A 10000-nucleotide genomic window follows, 5' to 3' on the forward strand; every position below is an offset into this window, starting at 1 on the left:
TCCTATCACTTACAGCATTGTACCTCATGACTGATCTGGATATGTTCTTTTTGACGATGAATGCAACACCATTCCTTTTCAATTTGTCATTCCCTGCATATGTGGTTGTCAGATTCAAAATGGCCAATACCAGTCCATTTCAGCTCACTAATGCCTAAGATATCGATGTTGCTGCAGTCCATTTCATTTTTGACAACTTCCAATTTTCCCAGATTCATATAAGTATGGTGAAAGGATACAACCCTGGTGCACACCTTTCCTAATATTGAGCCATGTAATATCACCTTGTTCTGTTTGTATACAGAGATGAACAAACACAAGATGCTGTAATGCAGCACACGTTCTTCTGGAAGAAGACAGAAATAGACAAATAAAGACAAAGGGTGATTAGCAGGAACTGCAAGGGAGCATTGGTGGTTCAGTAGTAGAATTATTCCTTTCATTGCCGGAGACTGGGGTTTGATACCAGCCTAATGCACCTCCAGTGTAGCCATTGCTCCAACATTGGAGGCTTGTGTGTTGCTATAATAATGCAGAACAGGTTTCAGTGGCATTTCCAGATTGAGACAGACTTGTAGGAAGACCCAGTGATTGTCCAGTGAAAACCCAATTCCCCACTACGACCGATCATAGGAATGGTGCAGAGCCCTGCAGCATTTTGCTCTATTGTGCCTGGACTCACATGAGTTGCCTTACCCACAGCTAACCACAAGAATAGTAGTAACTGTAGTCTAGAAAGAATTCTAGAAGATAACTAGGATGGGCAGGGAGTGAGGGCCAGGGATGTTATGTAGACTGAGTGATCAGAAACCACTTCTCTGAAGAAGTGACATTTGAGCTGAGATCAGACTAACAGGCGTCAGCTATGTGGTGAGTCATTCATTCCAAGCAGAGGGGACAGCAAGTGCAAAGGCCCTGAGGTGGGAACACAGTAGGAGAGGGGGCTCCGAGACAGCAGGAATGCTGACATCATCAAATGAAGGACAGGGAGTGTTCAGATTAGATCTGAGAAGATGTCTGAGTGGTCCATTAGCCCACTGAATTCATTATCTCTCTGCATCTTCAATTTTCTTCTCTCCTCTTTGCTCTGGACAAGAAGACCAATAGTTCTTTACCACTAGAAATGAACTGGTCTTAGTAATGATGCCAAGTTCTGCCTGCCATGTAAATCCCACTGGGTGGAAGAGAAACACTGATATTCCTTTGGTGTATACTGCCAAATCAGGCATTCTTTACCACCTGTGGGAATTTCCCAATTATCCCATTTTCTTCACTCCAGTATTACCAATTATACCAAATTGAAAAGATATGAATATATTAAAAAAAAGGAAAAGGAAGACTTTACACCCATCTCGTTCTTCAGATTCCTCTGGAATTGCACATGGATTCAGTGGACTGTCTTCTGATCATTTGTTAGCATGTCTGTTAGCATGTCTATGAGACAGCCAGCTTTAAAATATTTTGACAATAAAAATGATGATTCTGATATGGAGATATCAAATGACTTGCCAAAATTTACAAATGGAACCAAGGCCAGAAACAGAAGTCAGAACTACCTGGTTCCTATGTCTGTACTTAGAATTCTAGACCACAAAGCCTTTTCTACAGAAAAATCTGCTGATACTGAAATTTATAAAGAAGAGTGTGACTCACCTGAATTAGTCAACCAGCAAACGTAAGAAAAAGTCTGATAGAAATTCATACTGCCAAAGATGTTCCAATTGCTAGGGAGGTACATGCAATTTCTGAGGATTGTGATATAGTATCATGGACTGAATGATGTCCCCTCAAAATATCTATCAGCTTGACTGGGTCAAAATTCTCAATGATTTGGCAGTTACGTAAAGATGTAACGTGGCAGTCATGTGATAATCACCCATGATGTGAGCTGATGTAACACACCAATACAAGGATTGTTGTTAAGTGCCATTGAGTTGGTTCTGACCCATAGCGACCCTGTATAGGGTTTCCAAGGAGCAGCTGGTGAGCTTGAACCGCCAACCTTGCAGTTCAAACTGCTTTGCAGTCTGGCAAAATAACCCACAGTGCCACACCAGGACTCCAATACAAGGATTGTTGTTGTTGTTAAGTGCCGTCGAGTCGGTTCCAACCCATAGCGACCCTGTACAGGGTTTCCGAGGGTGTAAATCCTTACGGGAGTAGAAAGCCTCATCCTTCCCCGCGGAGCGGCTGGTAGTTTCGAACCACTGACCTTAAGGTTCACAGCCCGATTCGTAACCACTACGCTACCAGAGCTCCTTCAATACAAGGATTAGAGGTGGGATTTTTGATGTTGTTCAGTGCCATTGAGTTGGTTCTGACGCATAACAATCCTGTATAGGGTTTCTGTGGAGCAGCTGGTGAGTTTGAACCACCGACCTTGCCGTTCAAATGGGCTTGTGGTCCAGTGCTTATCCTACAGTACCACACCAGGGCTCCAGAGGTGAGATGTTGTTGTTGTTAAGTGTTGTCGAGTCGATTCCAACCCATAGCGACCCTGTATAGGGTCTCCAAGGAGCAGCTGGTGAGCTTGAACCACCGACCTTGCAGTTCAAATGGCTTTGCAGTCTGGCACATTAACCCACAGTGCCACACCAGGACTCCACCAGAGGTAGGATATATCGCCTTTAATCCCATCATGAACCTGATCCAATGTAAGGGAGATTCCTAGGTATGTGGCATGTAACATCATTTATTTTACAAGAGCAAGAAGGAGAGAGAAGTGAGCAGACACAGGGACTTATTACCACAAAGAAAGAGTCAGGAGTAGAGTGCATCCTTTGGAGTTAGGGTCCCTGCACTGTGAAGCTTCTAAATCCAGAGGAAGACTGATGCCAGGATGTATGGCGATCTCCAAGGAATGCTGGACTTAACAACTGTTGAAAGGAGATAAGGACCTATCTTTAGAGCTGTGATCCTGAATTTGGCCTTCTAGTTTCCTAGTGCTGCATAAGACCTCTTTAAAGTGTTCGAGAGTGAAGACGTCAGTATAAGGACTAAGGTACAACTGAGCCAAATCATGGTATTTTCAATAATCTCATCCACATGTGAAAGTTGGACAGTGAATAAGGAAGATTGTAGAAGAATTGATGCATTTGAGTTGTGGTATTGGAGGAGAATATTAAAAGTACCATGGACCACCAAAAGAACAAACAAATCTGTGTTGGAAGAAGTACAGTCAGAATATCCCTTAGAAGCCAGGATGGCCTGACTTTGTCTTTCATACTTCCGACATTTTGTGAGGAGGGAACAGTTCCTGGAGAAGGACATCATGCTTGGTTAAGCAGAGGGTATGTGAAAAAGAGGAAGACTTCCAATGAGATGGATTGGCAAAGTGGCAGCAGCAATGGACTCACACAGAGCAACAATTGTGAGGTTGGTGCTGGGATGAGCAGTATTTCATTCTGTTGTGCATAAGGTCATTATGAGTTGGTTTTGGTTCAACGGCACAAGACAACAACAAGAAGCCACCTAAACTCTGAGAGAAAAAATTTCTGTTTGTTGAAGGCATCTACTTGTGGTATTTGTGTTATAGCAGCATTAGAGAACGAAGAAACAGAGCAGAAAACAATTCCTTTGAGAATCTCTAAGACCAAAATGATGAAGCGTTACCAGCTAAGCTTTGTAAAATTCTTGACAAGAGCCAAGCTTTGAAAGTGACTGCCAAGAAGACATGGCCTTTTCTGAAAGCTAATAGCAGTAGCCTTTGTAAATGCAAACTTTGTGAGTTCGGCCACAAATATTTTTTTATTTAGAGCAGCATATGGAGTCCTGGTATGGTGCTGCGGGATAACGCGCTGGACTGCAAGGTCCAACGGAATAGCAAGGTTGGCAGTTCACACTCATCAGCCAAACCTCAGGAACCCATATAGGGTCACTATGAGTTGTAATTGAGTCTACGGCACTTAACAACAACAATGGTCCTGAAGCAAGAGTGTACTAACTCAAATGTATGTTGCAGATGCAAAGAACGTTTCTCTGCCAACATGCTTCTGATCGAACACATCAAACCACATAAGGGAATCCCTAGGTGTAAATACTGTGATTATAAAATAGTTATTTTTGAGAACCTCCGCCCCCACATTGCAGATACTCATTTCAGTGATCACCTCTATTGGTGTGAGTAGTGTGATGTTCAGGTCTCCTCAAGCTGTGAACTACTTACCTTTCTGGCAGCATAGCTGTGAAGAACAGTATTGTATCAGTTCTGTGAACACAAAAGGAAGGATGGCGATGATTTGCATAGCCATGTGGAGAACAAGTACACATGCAAATCCATAGAATTTCACGGAGAATGTAAACAGTACAGCCTTATAAGCAAAATGACCTTTGACATGGAGACAGCCTAAATGCCCATCAATAGAAGAATGGCTAAGCAAACTTTGGTATGTACACACAATAAAATACTACAAAACGTGGAAGAATAATGATGAATCTGTGAACTTCACGATATGGTTGAAACTGGAGGACATCATGCTGAGTAGAATTAGTCACAAAAGGACAAATATTGTATGAGATGAATTTTATAAAAAGTTTTTTAAAATTTAATTTTAAAGGTTTTCTTGATTGAAAAAACATAATCTCTGAAGGTTACAGGGAAGGGGGAAGGGAAATATTCACAGACTTGAGGGTAAAGTCCTGGTATGGCACTATAGGATAAGCACTCGACTTCAAGGTCAGTTTGAATCACAAGGTGGGTGATTCAAACTCACCAGTTGCTCCTAGGAAACCCAAACAGGGTCACTATGGATTGGAACTGACTTGATGACATTTAGCAACAGAGGGTGTTGTTATTGTTAGGTGCCATCGAGTCAATACCAACTCAGCGACCCCTATGCACAACAGAACGAAACACTGCCCAGTCCTGCACCAACCTCACAATCACCAACCTCACAATCATTGCTACGTTTGAGTCCATTGTTGCTGCCACTATGCCAATCCAGCTCAGTGGGAATCTTCCTCTTTTTCTCTGACCCTCCACTTTACCAAACATGATATCCTTCTCCAGTGACTGGTCCCTCCTGACAATATGTCTGAAGTATGAGAGACGAAGTTTGGCCATCCTGGCCTCCAAGGAGCACTCTGGCTGCACTTCTTCCAAAACAGATCTATTGGTTCTTTTGGCAGCCCATGGCACTTTCAATAACTCACCATAACTCAAAAGCATCAATTCTTCTACGGTCTTCCTATTCACTATCCAACTTTTGCATGCATATAAGGTGATTGAACATACCATCGCTTGTGTCAGGTGCACCTTAGACGGTAGACACATGTTAACACAGATGACAAGGCTGGCAATATACAACAAGAGGGAGGTTAGCAGAGGAAAGATGAAGGTAGCAGGAGACACATAGAGGAATGCAATAGATAAAGTGAATAGAGGTAAGTAACATTTACTGTTGGTACGTGGAGGGGATTGCAACCATGTACTGAAGTAAAGCATATGATTTGTTGAATGTTAAACTAATGATCTACTCTGTAAACCTTCACTCAATTCACAATAAAAAGTTGAATTACCTTTGACAAATGTAAAAACGTTTTTGTATGTCAAGTAGGCGTCATACAAACGTTTACAGGCATGTTGCCATGGTGCACCTTAAAATGTCTTATGTTGGTGGGAAAGGCTTTTCAAGTATGCCAGCATATTGCAAGTATTTAAGTTGACATTGATCTGAGGGGATTTGTTTATGCCAGTATTGTGAATATTCAACTGAACAAATCGAAGATCTTAAACTTCACCTAGATTTCAAGCACTCAACTGACTCATAAATGTAGTAGTGACTGCTTGGTGAGGTTTTGAAATGAAAAGGAATTTAGAAGTCACCTTCCAGTTCATGAGACAACTTGATTGTCCTTTTTATTCTAATTTACACAATGTCAATATTAAAACAAATCAAATCAACTTTTTTTTTTTTTTTAAAGAAAAAACAAAAAGCTTATGAGCAGCCATTGGTCTCTCCTTCTCTGGTGCAAAGGAGAGTGACAAAAATCAAAGATTCAAGAAAACAATTTGTCAAAGGACTTGTGGAGGCCCATAGTTCACCCTGCAGGTCTGAAAATGAACTCTATGGCTCAGTTTTTGGCCAAAAAATAGACAGGTCTATAATGGGATCAATAATATTAGGAAGGCACACACACTTTATAATGATCAACCATTGGAGATCAAAAGGACAAAGTTCAAAAGGTTAGGACAGAAGGAGAATGGAAACAGGAAATACAGGAGGAAGTGGGATAAGTATCCAAACATAGGAAAAGGGAGACTTTACACCCTTCTTCTTCAGATTCGTCTGGAATAAGGCAGCATTGCAGATGGATTCAGTGGACTTTTTCTAATCATTGTTAGCATGTCTGTTCTATGAGACAGTCAGATTTAAATTATTTTGACAAGGATGATGATTCTGATACAGAGACATCAAATGACTTGTCAAAATTTACAGATGGAACCAAGGTCATAAGTAGAATTCAGAACTACCTGGAATTGCAACTAATAAAATGAAATAAAATATGTGTGAATTATTGAATGGAAAACTGATGGATGATCTGCTCTGTAAACTTTTGCCCAATCCACAAAAAGTTTAGAAAACTTTCTTTAGTTTAGAAAAAGGACTAATGGACCATGCAAATCGCAGCTTCCACTACCCTGAGACTAGAAGAACTAGATGGTGCCCGCCTAGCACTACTGAGCACGCTGATGGGATCACAGCAAGAGGTCCTGCTCAAAGAGGGAGAGAAAAAAATTGTAGAACAAAATTCAAAGTTATAAAAAAGACTTACTGCCCTGATAGACATTAATGGAGCCCTGAGAGAGACAGTGGTCCTGAGGTGCTCCATGAGTCTTGAACTGCACACGTTTCTGGGGATCAACTTTCAGCCAAATGATAGATAGGCCTATAAAGTAAATAATAATTCCAGGGAGGAATGTAGTCTTCAGTGCCATTAACCACATCAGACCAAAAAGGCAGAATGTGCCCCCAAACAAAGCTCAGAAGGCAGTAAGAGGAAGGAAAGAAGAAGGAATGAGAGGCCAGGAAGGAAGTGGGTGGTGCCTTGTTTTAGTCTGAGGGGATTGCAACCAATGTTACCAGATTAATTGTGTGCAGACTGTTTAATGAAACTACTTTGCTCTGTAAACCTTTACCCAAACTATAATAAAAAAAAGTTTTAAATTTTTGAAAAATGCTTTATATTTATTGAATTTCAACTCAATAAAAAATGTATTTGTATATATGTTGTTGTTAAGTTTTATGTATACAAAACTTATATATCTAAGTGTGTGTGTATTATTACATACCGTCGAGTCAGTTCTGACTCATAGTGACCCTGTATAGGGTTTCCAAGGAGCAGCTGGGGAATTTGAACTGCTGACTTTGTGGTTCACAGTCCAGTGCTTATCCTACAGCACCACACCAGGAGTCCATATGTGTGAGTGTGTGTTAAGTGCAATTGAGTTGATTAAAGAAACTAATTACAAAGCTGTAATTGTTATGGGAGTCTTGGTGTGGCACTGTGGATTAATGTGCTGGACTGCAAGGTTGGTTTGAACCACAAGGTTGGTGGTTCAAGCTTACCAGCCGCTCTCAGAAACCCTATACAGGGTCGTTATGAGTCAGAACTGACCGGATAGTACTGAACAACACTACCAAGAGGATCTTTATGGGAGCAAATCTTAGGCCTTTCTCCTTCAGAGTCGCTGGGTGGGTTTGAACCACTAACCTTTCAGTTATCAGTTGAATGCTTAACTGTTGCACTGCCATGGCTCCTTACAAAGGTGTAGGGAAGAAAGGCTGTGTTTTGGTGATGAATGAGTTACTTGTCTTCTGTGCAGAGTGGTATTTAGGGAGGTCCTGATCTTTCTCCTCCTCCTGCCTTGGGGCCAGAGCCCCTGAAGGTGTCCAGTCTGCTTAAGTCTGGCTGGTGCCACCTGTCTCCACAATACCCTCAAGAAACAGACTCAAGCTGGAGACAGCAAACAGGTAGATCAGATAAAGAAGTGCAAGATCATTGAAGAGAAGACTTTTAACCTAAAGACTCAGAGAAGAGCAAAGCAACAGAAGTTTATCAAGGCTGAACCTCATTAAGTTCAATTTGGTGGCAGGAGCTAAATGAACAACTGTTCATATCTGTGTAGTTGTCGCTCAAAAAATAAATGAAATTGCAGATTCCAAATACATGTTCTTCAAGCAAGGAGAGTGCACTAATTGAGATACATGCAAGTTCTCTCATAGGGACTCTGGAGAGAAAATGTGAGAAGCGAAGTGTTTTACATTGATGCAAGAGATGAAGAACTTAAAAACAATACCACAGATCATTGGGATGATAAAAAAAAACTGGAAAAGTCGTGAACAATAAACAGTGAAGCAGAAAAGAAAAAAAACCTCAAACAGCATGCAAGCATTTCCTATCAGCACTGGACTGCGAACCACAAAGTCGGCAGTTCAAACCCACCAGCTAGCTGCTCCTTGGAAATTCTATACAAGTTGTTATACATCAGAACTGACTGCAGGCACTTAACAATGGTGGGTGAACAATGCCATGGCTAGTTTGGGATGTGCCCTTGAGGGAGTAATATGTACTTGTATCATCAAGCACATCCTTCTGGATTTGTGTTGAAAAAAGATAGAAGAGAAAAATGATGAAGTGTCATTGTTGATAGATGCCATTAAGTCAGTTCCAACTCATAGTGACCCTATGCAAAACAGAACAAAACACTGCCTGGTCCTGCTTCAGCCTCACAACCTCACAATTGTTGTTAAGCTTGAGCCCATTACTGCTGCTACTGTGCCCATCCATTACGTAGGGGTCTTTTCATTGTACCTCATTGAAATGGGTAGTTCTTCCCTAGCTCCAAATGTTACCAAAATCACTCTAAAATATTTTCTTGCATGGAAAAAAAAAAAAAAGGAAAAGACAAGACGAGATTGATAAACTTCAGTAAGATATGGAAAGAAGGAAAGTAGACTACAAAAGCAAAGAAGGCACAAGTGGTCAGGGTCAGTGGTCGTTAAGTATTTGAATTTCATCCTGACCTGGTTAATGAGGAGGAGGAGGAGGAGGAGAAAGAAGCAGATGATACGGGTTACACCCAAGTAACAGGTGATGAAGAGGTTGATGATTTTGTGAGTATAAATGACAGAGATTTATACTGCATATTCCAAGAGACATAGATGATACAGATTTTATGCTTGTTGTTAAGTGCCGTGGAGTTGGTTCCGACCCATAGTGACCCATAGGGTTTCCAAGGAGCAGCTGGTGAGCTTGAAAGGCCGACCTTGGGGTTCAAAGCAACTTTGCAGTCCAGGGAATTCACCTAGTGAAGTTTCCGAGGGTAGGGCAGAAAATTGGGAAAGAAGTAATTTGGAAGAGGCCAACAAAGGACAGGAACAGGAAAACGCAGTCACCAATGCTCTTCCTGTTGATGAAAATCTTTTCACTGGGAAAGATTTAAATAAACTAGAGGAAGAATTAAACACACTTAATTTAGAAGAATGAAAACAAGCAAGTTCAACAAATGACAGTTCAACAGGAGTTGAAATTGACGACATTAATTTCTTTCCATCTACAATTCTCCAACAGGTTACATTTAGTTGCCATGCCAGGTTCTGGAGGAATGTTCTCCCTGTCTTTTCTTCTGACTTTGACAACACCTCATAGTAAGTTCAGAGTAGTTCATGATATACTAAAATACAATGGTCATTTCAGTAAATGATTACCCTGTCCATTCAAGTAGGAAATAACTGCTTTTCCAACTTTTGATTTTCATTGTTGTTGTTGTTGTTAAGTGTTGTCAAGTCAATTCTGACTCATAGTGACTGTGTATAGGGTTTCCGAGGAGTGACTGGTGAATTTGAACCTCCGACCTTGCAGTTCAAAGTGACCTTTCGGTCCAGTGCAGTATCCCAGAGGGCACATTAGGCATGTGCTATTATCAGCAACAACATAAATTTAAATATAAAACATTCAGTGGCATTTTTAAGGAGTGGCTTTCTCTCCTTTGTATTTA

General features: G+C 41.0%; 2 pseudogenes; both read left to right on the forward strand.

The window, feature by feature from the left end:
- Positions 1–1308: 1308 nt before the first annotated feature.
- On the forward strand, positions 1309–5848 carry LOC102813377 (annotated as a pseudogene).
- A 2665-nt stretch (positions 5849–8513) lies between these two features.
- The window catches only part of LOC102831567, a 6651-nt pseudogene continuing 5164 nt past the window's right edge, over positions 8514–10000 (forward strand).

The sequence above is a fragment of the Chrysochloris asiatica genome, unplaced genomic scaffold (genome assembly GCF_000296735.1).
Source record: "Chrysochloris asiatica unplaced genomic scaffold, ChrAsi1.0 scaffold00268, whole genome shotgun sequence".
NCBI lineage: Eukaryota > Metazoa > Chordata > Mammalia > Afrosoricida > Chrysochloridae > Chrysochloris > Chrysochloris asiatica.